This window comes from Chiloscyllium plagiosum, unplaced genomic scaffold, assembly GCF_037043375.1.
Source record: "Chiloscyllium plagiosum isolate Xiang-an unplaced genomic scaffold, Cpla_swu_hap1 HiC_scaffold_42, whole genome shotgun sequence".
NCBI classification, from domain to species: Eukaryota; Metazoa; Chordata; class Chondrichthyes; order Orectolobiformes; family Hemiscylliidae; genus Chiloscyllium; species Chiloscyllium plagiosum.
Window position 1 is genome coordinate 103,089,684 of NW_028270180.1, and position 15,089 is coordinate 103,104,772.

The 15,089-nt window shown below is 45.9% G+C and overlaps 1 long non-coding RNA gene and 1 pseudogene across 1 annotated transcript; one reads left to right on the forward strand and one right to left on the reverse strand.

Annotated features, from left to right (window-relative positions):
• Window positions 1-2,662: 2,662 nt before the first annotated feature.
• On the reverse strand, window positions 2,663-3,557 carry LOC148138033 (cyclic AMP-responsive element-binding protein 1 pseudogene; annotated as a pseudogene).
• A 2,617-nt stretch (window positions 3,558-6,174) lies between these two features.
• Window positions 6,175-13,957, forward strand: LOC148138034 (uncharacterized). The gene is made up of 3 exons (XR_015754144.1): window positions 6,175-6,302; window positions 9,525-9,615; window positions 12,895-13,957. It is a non-coding gene; the product is annotated as an uncharacterized LOC148138034 (long non-coding RNA).
• Window positions 13,958-15,089: the final 1,132 nt, after the last annotated feature.

A 15,089-nucleotide genomic window follows, 5' to 3' on the forward strand; every position in this document is an offset into this window, starting at 1 on the left:
CTGCCACTCCCCAGCCCATTGTTCCATTCGATCAATATCCCATTGTACTTTGAGATACCCTTTATCACTGTCCACAATACCTCCAATTTTGGTGTCACCTGCAAACTTACTAACTGTACCGCCTCTATTCACATCCAAATCATTTAAATGAATGAAAAAACAAATCCAGAAAAAAAAATCCATTTCTCTGGGTGCGAATATGCTCTGTGCAAATCCTGCCCTGTGACTCCCTACCAGAGAGGGCTGCACATGCGTCCCGCTGAACTTTGCCCCCAACAAAGCTGGCGGCTGCACGGGTCCAGTGAATCGTTGCCCCGAATAAAGATGGTGGTGCTTACTCGAATCAATCGCTGGATGAGGCATTTTCCCGTTTACTGCAAAAACGGGACTGAGTTTCAAATTTGTATTTTCGATGTGCACCAAATGTCTGTAAACCCTCTCAACCCATACCGACACCATTTCCCTCCCGCTTCCTGCTGTTTATTTCTATCTTTACCAACAGCTCTCCATCCACACATCCCGAACAGACCGCGAGGATGATCAAGTGGTCTAGTCTAGTCCCGCCCCTCATTCACCCTGATTGGTCGGAGGACCAACTGTGCGCCAGGTCCTCCAGCTCTGTCCCTGCCTTTCCATTGGTCCGCCGCTGACATCAATCACCCGGGGCGCATTGTTGGCTGGAGCATGCGGATTGCTTCGTGGCTTTTGTTGCTGTTCATGAGTTACAAAAATGACCACAGCATCTCAAAACCCCCTGATGAAGAAGCAGCAAACCTAGTGCTTCCATATAATCCTGTTGACCAATAGCCTGGTGTTCTGTGAATTTTACTTTTGTCCATCCCAATCCAACACCAACACCTCCAAGTCACGAATGAGGGGGGGGGGGGGATGTATAACCGAAGATCTAGGAACAGTAGAAGGCCGTCCTGCCCTTCGAGCCTGCTCTGCCATTCAATAAGATCATGGCTGATCATTTCGTGGACACAGAACCATTTACCCACGTTCTCGCCGTGTTCATTAATTAATTACATTTTTAAAAATCTAACCTAGTTTTAAAAACGTTTTCTGAACGAGCACCAACTACTTCCCTGGGCAGTGAATTCCATAGAGGTCAAGAAGTTCCTTGTCAATTCAGTCTTAAATTTGCTGCCTCTAGTCTTGCGGTGATGCCCTCTTGTCCTAGCTTCACCTGCCAATGGAAACAGCTCTCTACTTCTATTTTATCCATTCCATTCATTATTTTATATGTTTTCATTCTTCTGAATTCCAATGAATATAATCCCAATCTACTCAGTCTCTGTTAAGCCGAACCTGTCAACTCTGGAATCAACCTAGTTAACCTCCTCTGCACCCCATCTTTTCTCAAGTAAGGAGACAAAAACTACATGCAGTACGCCAACACCCAAATACAGCTGAAACAAAACCTCTGCTTTTAAACACAATCCCTTCAGCAATGAAGGACAAAATTCCATTTGCTTTCTGAACTGATTATTGTATCTGGTGACCAACCTTCATGTAGAAGGATGCTTAGGTCACTCTGCAGAGCAAATAATGCAACTTTTTAACATTCAAGTGATTTTTTTAAATGTTACTACAACCAAAGAGTATAAACTTTATATTTACAAACATTCTATTTCATTTTACAGACCATTACCCACTCACTCCATGTTGAAATGTTCCTCTGCAAAGTTTCACAGTCCTCCGCTCACTTTGTTCCGCTAATCATCTTAGTGTCACATGCAAACGTTGACACCCTACGTGTGGTTCCAACTCCAAATCATCTGTATCAGTTGTAAATAATTGCAGTCACAACACCGATCCCTGAGGCACACTAATTGTCAATGATTGCCTGCCAGAATAATGCTCATTTATCCCCACACTTTGCTTCCTATTAGTCAACCAATCTTCTATCCATGCTAATACTCTGCCGGTAACGCCATGCACCCTTATATTATGCAACAGCCTCTTGCACAGCACCTTGTTGATGGTCTTTTGGCAATCCAGGTACACTGCATCCACTGGGTCCCCGTTGTCTACCTTGCTTGAAAAGTCTTCATAGAATTCAAAAAGATTGGTCAAGCATGACCTGTCCCTCATGCTGTGTCTGTACAATGGGACAATTTCTATCGAGATTCTCTATTATTTCTTCCTTGATAATAGACCCAAGAATCTTTTCCACTACAGAGAATAAAGTAACTGGTACATAATTCCCCACTTTTTGTCTCCCTTCTTTTAAAAACATTGGTGTCACTTTTGCTGTTTTGCAGTCTGCTGGGACTGCCACAGGCTCCAGTGAATTTTGGAAAATTACTGCCAGTGAATTTGCTATTTTTCCTAGCATCTCTTTTAGTACCCTGGAATGCATTCCATCAAGGTGAGGAGACTATTCTATCGTTAGCTCAATTACCTCAAAACAGTCTAAAGCTAGCTGTTCTGGAATAATGATAGTTTCCAAATCCTCACCTACCTTTGTCTCTTTGCTAGTTACTGGAACGATATTAGTATCCTCCACTGTGATATCCCATAACTAAATGCTTCTTCTCATTTTCCAAAGGACCAACATTTACTTTAGCCATTCTTTTCTCGTTATATATATTTATATAAACTTTTCCTTTCTGTCTTTGTGCTAGTTTATTTTTCTCATGTTCTATATTACTTTTCTTTATAGCTCCTGTGGCTTTCGGTTGACCTTTAACATTTTCCCAGTTCTAGTGTCATGCTGTTTTTGGCCACTTTGTCCAACTTCTCTTTCAACTTGATTTTCCAGAACAGCAACCCAATTCTCCAAGCATTTCACATACTATTTCTTCTTGCGATGGTACTCTCGAGCTGCTTCCCTGTTTCTCATGAGGCGGACCTCACGTTTACGAGTGGTTTCTTCAGCATTCTGGGGCTGGCTTTGCAGGACTGGTGAAGATGCCATAACCATTCCCTGGTCAGCAGTGGAGTTAGGAGTTCTACAGATCTGATAGGTTTGGACATCTCCAGCAGCACCTTGAACAAACATTTGGCTGCCCGGCACAAAGATTTGCGGTCCATCAGGGCTCTGTGCATACTGTATAATGGCTGCTCCAACCTTGGCTGTCGCTGTATTGGTCATTGTTCATGTGTGGAGTCCTTGCATTTAATCTGTACCATTGTTGGCCAGCTGAATTGCTTCCCCCTGTGTCATAGCAATGTATTGTCCACTGCTAATCTGATAGATGGGTGTCTGCATCATCGTTGTAGTAATGGTTGAGACAGTCTCTTCTTCTGATTTCTCCTCATCGATTTCTTGGCACACTGGGGGGATCAGAAGAAAGTTCATTCAGGATTTTCCTGTATGAAGGCCGTCTCGATAGAATTTCTCTACGTTTCTGAGAGTCAGTCGTGCTATCCACAGATTCCTGGGAGTCTTCATTTTAAAGTATAGTAGAAATCTGAGCAGTCTGAACTTGAGGGGACTGCGTGACTGAGGACTGAGCTGCTTGGATAACGACTTGGACTTGAACAGTCTGCCCATTCGGCAATTGCACTAAAGTTACTGCTGGACTTGTTGTTGATTGGATCCCAGGCATGGTTACCTGCATGGTCACATGATATATTAATGATCGGGATGAAGTGATGGGGGCATTCCAACGAAGTTTGCTGATGATACGAAGTTAGGTGGACAGGCAAGTAGTACTAAGGAAGTGGGGAGGCTGCAGAAGGATCTAGACAGTTTGGGAGAGTGGTCCAGGAAATGGCTGATGGAATTCAACCTGAGCAAATGCGAGGTCTTGCACTTTGGAAAAATGAATACAAACATGGACTGCTTTCTAAACGGTGAGAAAATTCATAAAGCCAAAGTACAAAGGGATCTGGGAGTGCTAGTCGAGGATTCTCTCAAGGTAAACATGCAGGTTGAATCCGTGATTAAGAAAGCGAATGCGATGTTGTCATTTATCTAAAGAGGGTTGGAATATAAAAACAGCGATGTGCTACTGGGACTTTAAAAAGCTCTGGTTAGGACCCATTTGGAGTACTGTGTCCAGTTTTGATCCCCACACCTCAGGAAGGGCATACTGGCACTAGAGTGTGTCCAGCGGAGATTCACACGGATGATCCCTGGAATGGTCTGTCTAACATATGAGGAATAGCTGAGGATCCTGGGATTGTATTCATTGGAGTTTAAAAGGTTAAGGGAGATCTAATAGAAACTTACAAGATAATACATGGCTTGGAAAGGGTGGACACTCGGAAATTGTTTCCGTTAGGTGAGGAGACTAGGACCGGTGGGCACTGCCTTAGAATTAGAGGGGATAAATTCAGAACAGAAATGCGGAAACATTTCTTCAGCCAGAGCGTGGGGCCTGTGGAATTCATTGCCATGGAGTGCAGTGGAGGCTGGGACGCTAAATGTCTTCAAGGCAGAGATTGATAAATTCTTGATGTCACAAGGAATTAAGAGCTACGGGGAGAATGTGGGTAAGTGAAGTTGAAATGCCCATCAGCCATAATTAAATGGCGGAGTTGACTTGATGGGCCGAATGGCCTTACTTCCACTCCTATGTCTTATGGTCTTATGGTCTAATTTGATCACTTTCCTCAGATACCCATTGCTGAGTATGCCTTTTCATACAGTCCTTCCATTTCACTGGAATAGACCTTTGTAAAATGTCTTTGAAACTCTTCCACTGCTCATCAACTTCCCACCATAAAATTTTTGTTTCCAGTCTACTTTATCCAGATTCTCTCTTATTCCCTTGTCCCTTAATGTTTCTGTTGCTTAGCTGCTGAGTCGCGCCACAATCAACACTGCAATTGGGAGGAAGGGGCGGAACTGGAGGACAGAGCAGCGTCCGGTCTTCCAAACAGAGTGAGTGAGGAGCAGGACCAATGCATTCTCGGGAGTGAACGCTTCAGCATTGGTCAGAAAGTAAACTGTTTTGCAGGATTGATCATTCTCACGACATAGTGGAGTATTATCCCCTCTCATAAAACAATGTGAGGTTTTAAAGAAATCGTTAAGATGTAAATCTGACAACATAGTTAAGATGTAAATCTGACAATGTACATATTTCCAATCGATTTACACAACTCGAGTAACAAACTTATTTTCAAATTCCCAGAATGATTGGAAATTTACATACCTGGCCGGTATGATTAAGTTGGATGGAAAAATCTATTTGGATATGAACCATCTCAATGACTGTAACTTGACAGAGCAATTGCTAATGTCTAATATTTCTCCCGTGATTCTATGCAGTTATGAATATTCTCTATAAACTCACTGATAATCTTCGACGCACGCGCAGTTTGGTTTCTATGAAGGGCATGCGCAGTGTCACATTAACCAGGACACGGCGAGACTTGGAGCAGCTTTCTCCGGGTGCGGCTACGCTCGGCTTCAGAGAGTGGCGTGTGGGAGACTCACTGGGAGAAAGGAGCGGAGAGAATTCACAAGACGCCGATACAGGTGAAAAAACCCGAAAAAGACCCTCCAGGCCCTGATAAGGAGGTGGTGGTCTCTGTCGGGAAAGCGGCCCAGGGTGACGGCCGCCATTTGTTTGAGGGAAGAGGGAGTGCGGGCCTCAGAGCCGCCATCTTGAGAAGGTCAATGTGCAGGTGGGCGGGGCTATTGGGGTCGAGGACAATTGGAGGAAAGACCCACCTTAGATTACTTCACTAAAGACATGAATGCACCCGGTGGATTTTTCTTAACATCAGCAATTGTTTAATACTCACTCACAGGTTTTTAGTTACATCTTTTTTGAAGCATTTAATTCACATTCAATCATTTGCAATGGTGGGATTTGAACCTGTGTCCAGAGCACACTTGCTGAGTTTCTGGATAAATTGGTCCACAATAATGCCAATAGGCCATCACTTCGCCTGCTCACAAGTTGCGCATCCCAGTTGAACAAGAATCAAAACCCTTTCTTCCTGCACAATTGTTTGATCTTGCACTCTGGTGATATTACTTAGTAACTCTCCATGTGGTATCCCTCACTGTGTGGGTCGAATTGTTGCCTCTGTCAGTGTCCCTCGCTCTTGCAGCTACTCCAGATCCTGAGCAAACAGAATTCTCCACTCCAGATAGACGATGGAGACTGGGGTGTTCCAGATTTCTGTCGGACTCAGTGCCATTTGACATGTGTAGCCATCACTGCATCATTCTAATTTCCAATTCTGTTTATCTGTCTGTCGGTACTCAGGAAGGTCCTGACCTAATAGACTTCCCAGCTGCTGGGTGTCTAATCCATCCCTCATTGAAGATGGTTTGTCAGCCAGAGAGACACAGGGCAGGGAGATCTGGAGCCTTCAATAAATCCTGCAGTGAGGTAAGATCACTCACAGTGCACAGAGCAATGAGAGGGCTCCAAACATCAGCTAAAAGTACATGACATAGCTATAGTGCTGGAGGGGGAGCACAATACAGACACACCCCAGGTTCGGTCACCGCCTTTACTGCAAGTTTTGTTGTACTAAGACAACATCGGGAGTGTCACAGTTATCAATCCAAGCCTGTGCTGTCTTAGTGAGCATCAGTACAAAAGAGGGGAAAGCAGGCCTTCCACGAGAGGGTGGGAATGCTGTCTGGGAATGTTCCATTCTGTGTTCCCTCTCCCACACTGTATCTATGGCTTGTCATGTGGATCAGTCATTCTAATGCTAAAAACAGTTCCTATCTCTGTACTTTCCTCCCCTCTCACCAATCACTTCATACGTTTGAACCTGCTCCAGTCCAGACGACCATCCATATCTCTGTAACTTACTTCAGTCTCGACAACATGCCTTGTCACGAGAGTCCACTCCCTCAATAACGCAAGACTTAGGGTCTGTTTCTGTGCTGCATGACTCTCTGGCCGAAGTCACCAATGCTGGCCAGGTTTCCTGAACTGAATGAGTTGCATTTCCCTGCGTTTGGCCCATGGCCCTTCAAACTTTCTCCCCTCCATGTTCCTGCCCAAATGTCTTTTCCATGTTGTAATTGTTCTTGTTTCTCCCATGTGCCACTGGCAGTCCATTCTGTATATGAACCGTCCTCTGTGGAAAATGTTGCCCCTCAGCTCCCTAAGTAAATCTTTGCTCTCGGTCACTCCTCAGGCCTTACCCATTCTGCTGTGGGACACAAACCCTCCCCGGTACAGACTTCCCTCGGACATTTGTGGGTGGCATGGTGGCACAGTGGTTAGCACAGCTGCCTCACAGCGACAGAGACCCGGGTTCAATTCCCGACTCAGGCGACTGACTTTGTGGAGTTTGCACGTTCTCCCCGTGTCTGTGTGGGTTTCCTGCGGGTGCTCCGGTTTCCTCCCACAGTCCAAAGATGTGCAGGTCAGGTGAATTGGCCATGCTAAATTGCCCGTAGTGTTAGGTAAGGGGTAAATGTAGGGGAATGGGTGGGTTGCGCTTCGGCGGGTCGGTGTGGACTTGTTGGGCCGAAGGGCCTGTTTCCACACTGTAATGTAATCTAATCTAATTACCCATCCTGCTGTGGGACACAATCCCTCACCGGTACAGATGGCCCTCGGGCCTTACCCATTCTGCTGTGGGACTGAACCCCTCCGCGGTACAGACTCCCTTCGGGCCTTACCCATTCTGCTGTGGGACACAACACCTCCCTGGTACAGACTCCCCTTAGGCTTTACCCATCCTGCTGTGGGACTGAACTCCTCCCTGGTAAAGTCTAATCTTGAGCCTTTACCACCCTGCTGTTGGACACAACCCCACTTGGGTACAGTTTTCCCTCTGGCCTTACCCATTCTGCTGTGCAACACATGCCATCCCCAGTACAGACTGTCCACAGGCCTTACGCATCTTGCTGTGGGACCGAACTCCTCCCTGGTACAGTCTACCCTTGAGGCTTACCCATCCTAATTTGGGACGCATACCCTCCCAGTACAGATTACTCTCTGGCCTTAACCGTCTTGCTGTGGGATACAACCCCTCTGAGGAACAGACTCCCCTCGAGCCTTACCCATCCTGCTGTGAGACACAACCTCTCCCTGGTGCAGACTCTCCTCGGGACTTAACCGTCTGGCTGTGGGACACAACCCCTCCCCAGTACAGTCTACCCTTGAGCCTTACCTGTCCTGCTTTGGGTCGCATACCTTCCCTGGTACAGAGTACCCTCGGGCCTCACCCTTCCTGCCATGGGACACAACCGCTCCCCAGTATAGACTCCTGACTGGCCTTACCCATCCTGCTGTGGGACACAACCCCTCCCCAGTTCAGACTCCCCTCGAGCCTTATCCATCCTGCTGTGGGACACAACCCCTCCCCAGTTCAGACTCCCCTCGAGCCTTCCCCATCCAGCTGTGGGACACAACCCCTCCCCAGTTCAGACTCCCCTCGAGCCTTCCCCATCCAGCTGTGGGACACAACCCCTCCCCAGGTCAGACTCCCCTCGAGCCTTCCCCATCCAGCTGTGGGACACAACCCCTCCCCAGTTCAGACTCCCCTCGAGCCTTCCCCATCCAGCTGTGGGACACAACCCCTCCGCAGTTCAGACTCCCTTCGAGCCTTCCCCATCCAGCTGTGGGACACAACCCCTCCCCAGTTCAGACTCCCCTCGGGCCTTACCCATCCTGCTGTGGGACACAACCCCTGCCTGGTACAGACCCCCCTCGGGCCTTACCCATCCTGCTGTGGGACACAACCCCTCCCCAGTTCAGACTCCCCTCGGGCCTTACCCATCCTGCTGTGGGACACAACCCCTGCCTGGTACAGACCCCCCTCTGGCCTTACCCATCCTGCTGTGGGACACAACCCCTCCCCGGTACAGACTCCCCTCGGGCCTTTCCCATCCTGCTGTGGGACACAACCCCTCCCCAGTTCAGACTCCCCTCTGGCCTTACCCATCCTGCTGTGGGACACAACCCCTTCCCGGTACAGACCCCCCTCTGGCCTTATCCATCCTGCTGTGGGACACAACCCCTCCCCAGTTCAGACTCCCCTCTGGCCTTACCCATCCTGCTGTGGGACACAACCCCTCCCCAGTTCAGACTCCCCTCTGGCCTTACCCATCCTGCTGTGGGACACAACCCCTCCCCAGTTCAGACTCCCCTCGAGCCTTATCCATCCTGCTGTGGGACACAACCCCTCCCCAGTTCAGACTCCCCTCGAGCCTTACCCATCCTGCTGTGGGACAGGTTGATAATTATATTGAATAGTATCCCTCCAGTGTGGAAACAGGCCCTTAGTCCAGCAAGTCCACACTGACCCACGATAGATTCCCTGCTCAAAATAGCTTCAAAATACATAGAAACAGTGATCACTGAATTGGGTAAAAACTCCACAGTTACATTGGGCAGTTTAAAAGTCTCGCTGTATTGTTGATATGTTCCTTTTCTTCAAACAGGTAACATTTTTATTAAAGCAGCAGATGTTCATTTTGAGAGTGTCTCTGTTAAACTAGAATCTGTTCTGTTCTCTGTGTAACAGGCTGTTGTTGTGTGCGATGGACTGTCACTAACAGTGTAATTGACCTGTGAGTCCTTGATCAGGTTTCCTTTGTCTGGAATCTAATAATCAGTGAACTATGCATCTGCTCTTCTTAGCGAAAACAAAGAATCATTTCTCAACGAAAAAACGGCACATCACAAAGCTATTTCATGGATTTCTGGCACACACCACCTACCAATGTATCTGGTAAGTCTGTTTCCTGAATAATTCTGAAATCTATCTGTAACTCTGAAAGTATCTGTATTGCTTGTCAGTTGATTGAGAATTCAGCCTCTTTGTTCTGAGCTGTTGTGATGCAGGCGGTGGCTTCATTCTGTCTCTGCCAAGTTTGTTTTCTCCTTCTGCTGTGATTCTGGGAGATTCCTTTCTGCAGGTGAGAATATTCAGTGACTGAACATTGAATGATTTTGACTCTAACAGAGCAGTGGCCTTGTTTTCAGCTCATTATTCACTTTCCATTTCCTGGTTGTGTTGAATGTTACAGAAACAGACTCTGAGCAATGTTTCCATTCACTTGTATTAGATTCATTGACAGCCACGTGGTCAGTCAGTTTCAGGCCGATGGATCAGTTTCTCTGTCCTATTAGATGGTGGCCACTTGCACAGTTTCCGATGGTTCACCTCAGTGTCAGGCCGTCAGCTGCTGAAACCCTCCATCCAGCATTTGTTCTCTCTCACCATGACTACTCCAATACAGTCCCAGCTCGTTTCCCACATTCTACCTCCGTATACTCACGATCACCTCAGATTCTGCTGTCAGTATCCTTACAGCAAGTCACGTAAGTCATCCACCTCCATTTCACGCTGCTCTACATTACATTCAGTCCAAATATAATTTCAGAATTCCATTCATTGCGTTTAAAAACACCCATGATCTTGTCCTGTCCAAGCATCGAGGTTCCATCAGGTAGGTGGGTGTCCGGGTGGTTGGGTTGAAGCAAGAGCAGGAAACTGAGGATCATACAGGGGACAAAGATGGGGTTGGATGCGGGATGTTTAAGGAGAAAGAGCTGGTGTATTGTTGGGGATAGCTTCTCAGGGGAGTAGCACAGCGGTAGCCAGGTCTATAATACTCAATGGCCTGAGTTATCGGAAGAGGTTGGACAAGCTGGGACATTTTTCTTCAGAGGACAGGAGACATAAGGGAGATCTTATAGAAATGTATATGATCATGAGAGGCATGGATAGGGTGAATGCATTCAGTCTTTTTCCCAGGGTTGAAGAATTGAGGACTAGAGGGCATCAGTTTAACGTTAGAGGGGAAAGAATAAAAGGGAACGTTAGCAGCAACTTTTTTACACAGATGCTGATTCTCATACGGAATGAGCTGTCAGTGGAAGTGGCTGAGGCAGGTACATTAACAACATTTAAAAGGCATTTGGACAAATACATGGATAGGAAAGGATTAGAAGGAGATGGGGCATGGGCAGGGAAATGGGGTGACCATAGATGGACATTATGGTTGCCAGGGATCAGTCTGGCCCTTAGGGCCTCTCTCTGTGCTGTAGGACTCTATGACTCTATAACTGACTCTGCTGTAGACCAAGGTCAGGCAAAATCCAAGGGAGCGAAAATGGGAGGAGAAGCACTAGTTGGGGGCATAGACAGGTGTTACTGTGGCTGCGTCTGAGACTGTTGTATCCCTGGTGCCTGGTCAAGGACATCTCTGAGCATTTGCTTGAAATTCTGAATTGGGAGAATGGGAGGCCAGAGGTCATGGTGCACATTGCTACCAACGACACGGGTAGAAAGAGGGATGAGATCCTGAGGAGTAAGCACAGGAAGTAGGCAACGACTGAAAAGCAGAACCTTGAGGCTAGTAATCATTGCATTAACACCAGTCCCATGTGCTTGTGAGACAAGGAATTGAAAGATAGCAGAGATGAATGCATGGCTGAAGAGCTGGTATAGGGGGAAGAGTTTCAGGATCTTGAATAATTGGGACCTGAACTAGAGGGGAATTGATATCCTCACTGGGAGGCTTGTTCCTGCTACAAGGGAAGGGTTTCACCTAGAATGGCAAGGTCCTGGGAATCACAGCAGCAGGGCAGCACGTGGGGGGTAAGGAAGGTCGGAAGATGTATACGAGTCAATCAGAAAGGAAATACAGAGAAATGAACACCATTGTACGAATGGGCTGATTGTGTTAATTTCAACACAAGGCGCAACATAGTTAAAGTAGATAAGCACAGATCCGATATTGTGGCCATTCCAGAGATTTGGTTCGGAGAAGGATAGGACTGGCTGCTCAATATTCCAGGGTTTCATTGTTTCAGATGAGATGGAGAGGAGGGTAAAAGAGGTGGAGGAGCTGCATTACCAATCGGGTGAATGTTATGTCTGCACCCAGGACATACTGGAGGGGCTCGCCCACTGAGGCAACGAGGATAAGAAGGATGCAGTTAATGGGATTATACTATAGGACCCTCAATCTGCCAACGATACCTCGAGGTACAAATATCTTGGCAGAATATCTCGGCAGAGGCAATAACAACAGAGTTCTCAAAGTGTCTTTAACTTCCCCACCATTTGCTGGCACTACTTTAGAGCAAGAGGCTGAGACGGTGCAGAGTTTATTAAGTGTATCCAAGAGGGTTTCTTGAAATAGTAGTGTAAAGGAGGGGTAGGGGCCATAGTGGACCTTATATTGCTGAATGAGCCTGGCCAGGTGACTGACCTTTCAGTGGGAGACCATTTTGGAAACAGTGATCACAACTTAAGTTTTTTTTAAGGCAGCTACGAATAAATGGGATGTTTCTAAATTGTGGGATTGCAAATGATGTCAGTATTAGGCAGGAGCTAGGGAGTGTTAATTGGGAGGAGCTGTCATCAGACAATGCCACATTGGACACGTGGGAGTTAGTTAAAGGCTTGCTGATTGGAGTTCACGACCAGCATGTTCCAGTAAGGAGGAGGGATAAGGCTGGTAATGTAAGGGCCCCTTGGATAACAAGGGAGGCTGGGAATTTAGTCAAAAGGGGAAAAAAACAAGCCTATGCAAGGTTTGGGAAGCTAGAATTGGACATGGCATGTGAGGAACGTAAAAAAACAAAAGCTGGAAGGAACCTGAACCGGGAATGAGCAGAGCAAAGAGGGGCATGCCCTTCGCAAGTAGGGTTAAAGAGCATCCCAAATCGTTCTGGAGATAATTACCCACAAGAGGATGTGAACATGGATTGTTACAGCGCAGTACAGACCTTTTGGCCCTCAATGTTGCACCGACCTGTGAAAATAATCTGATGCCTATCTAACCTACAACCTTCCAATATTACCCATATGTATGTCCAATGCCCATTTAAATGCCATTTGCGTCAGCAATTCTACTACTGTTGCAGGCAATTAAGTCACCTCTCGACCTTCTTCTTTCCAACTAAAACAGCCTCCATTCCCTCAGCCTTTCCTTGTAAGACCTTCCTTTCATACCAGGCAATATCCTAGTAAATCTACTCTGCACTCTTTCCACAGCTTTCACATAACTTGGAAAGAAGTCGGGCCAGTCAAGACTAAAGGAAGGAACTTGTGCTTGAAGTCAGTGGAAGTGGACGAGATCCTAAATAATTACTTTGCATCGGCATTCACCCAGGAAAAGAATATTGGGGATAATGAGATTTGTGTGGAGTATGCTAATGTGCTCGGGTATTTTTGAGGTCGAGAAAGAAGCATTAGATTTCTTGAACAGCATTAAAGTGGATTAATCCCGAGGATCCGATGGTAGCTACCCCAGGTTATTGAGAAAGGCAAGACAGGAGATATTTGGGGTCTTGAACATGATTGTTGAGTCCTCACTTGCCACTGGAAAGGTCGCAGAGGACTGGTGAGTAGCTTATGGTGTTCCTCTCTTCAAGAAGGGAAATAGAGACAATCCAGGAAGTTATAGCCTGGTGAGTCTCACCTCAGTGGTTGGGAAGCTTTGGACAGAATTTTTACGGATCGGATTTATGTGCATTTAGTAAAGAATGACCTAATTAGGGACAGTCAGCACAGCACCATGAGATGCACAAGGTTGCTGGTCAAAATGTTTTACCCAGAGTTGAAATATCTTTACTAGAGAATGTGCATTTAAGGTGAGAGGGGGAGAGCTCAAAGGAGATGTGAGGGGTAATATGTTTTCCACAGAGACTGGTCGGAATCTGGAACATGTTGCCAGGGATGGTGGAGGAGGCAGAAATGAGAGGGTTGTTTAAGGGGTTTTTGGGTGAGCATGTGAATATACAAGGATATGGAACAAAGATAGGAAGAAAGGATGAGTTTAATTTGGTGTCACATTCAGCACAACATTCTGGACTGAAGGGCCCGCTCCTGTGCTGTACTGTTCTTTGTCGTGTTTCTTTTGTTACAACATGACGGTGACCCCCTCTGTTAGTTAAACCAAACACCCAGAAAAGTTCACCTCCCCACATAATCTGTTAAAGTCTGAGTGACAGAAAACTCACACATTCCACTATTTAAAGAAAATAGCATTAATCTATTTTTAACTCAAAGTGAATATTAAACAACTATTCATAAATCTAAGCTCTCCCTTTCTTTTCACTGCATATTATCTGCCTCCAGCTCTATAACTATACGTTATTTCAGTAAGACACTTATTAAAATTACATCAATTTAATATCGAACCCACACAGTGACTCGTGAATTTTGTGTCTTTCTGCTTCTGGCTGAGGATCTCCCTGGGTCGTCGTTGTCTTCTTTTACTCCGAGTTTGTTTCATATGAAAAGGTACCCTTTGATTGAGAGACTTTCCTAATTTATTGGTGAGCAAGATGTTGACTCTCCCAGACAGCAGTTACTCTCTGACCAATTTTTAAAATGTCCACATTTTATACGCCCCCATCAGATCATCTCATTGGCTTGATGCTGGCAAAACAATAAATTCAAACTCAATTGGGTTTTAGAATCTTGGGGTATAATTTAAACTGTTAGGTTAAATTTGAATTTTGTCAAAACAGCAACCAACATAGGTCTATATTTCACAGCCAAATGTTACATTTGTTTCTTTTCCCAGTACACTTTGGCTTGCTGGCTAGTCATATACAGTACACAGTTCAGAAGAGTGTTCCCTCCCTCTTAAAGATAGAGTACACACCTTCAACTTTATAACACTTTGAGCATTACCTTATCAGAAAGGTCGTTCATTAAAGTGACAAGCAGTAGATTGTTTACATAACCTTTTTAGCTTAATATTTCAATTTCAACATAAAACAAAAGCTTGTGTTTGTGAGAGGATCATGTTACTGTGTGCAACAGACTGTCACTAATAAGATTATGCTCCCAATAATGCAGATTTCCTTTGTAAATTCTGCATGAAGTGATTTAAACACCTGGAAAGGGATTTGGTTTTCCAATGTGATTTCCATCAATGCACTTATTGGAACCTCAGGCAGACAGACAGACCCAGATGGGTGCAAATTTGTTTTCCTCACTGAAGGAAGCACACGTTGCCATCAGAGTGTTTGTAACAGAGGGGCACCAACTTATTCCTGGTTCTGGAGATTGTTGAATCAGTGGGTGAGATTCAGATATCATGTACTGCATGTGATAAGAGGTGTTTTCATTGAATTGGATATTATGACCAAAGAGATTGGCAGGATTGATGTTGGCAGCTGTCTCTGCTGATAGGAATCTACGATGGGTCACAGTCTCAGGACTGGAGAGCAGCCTGA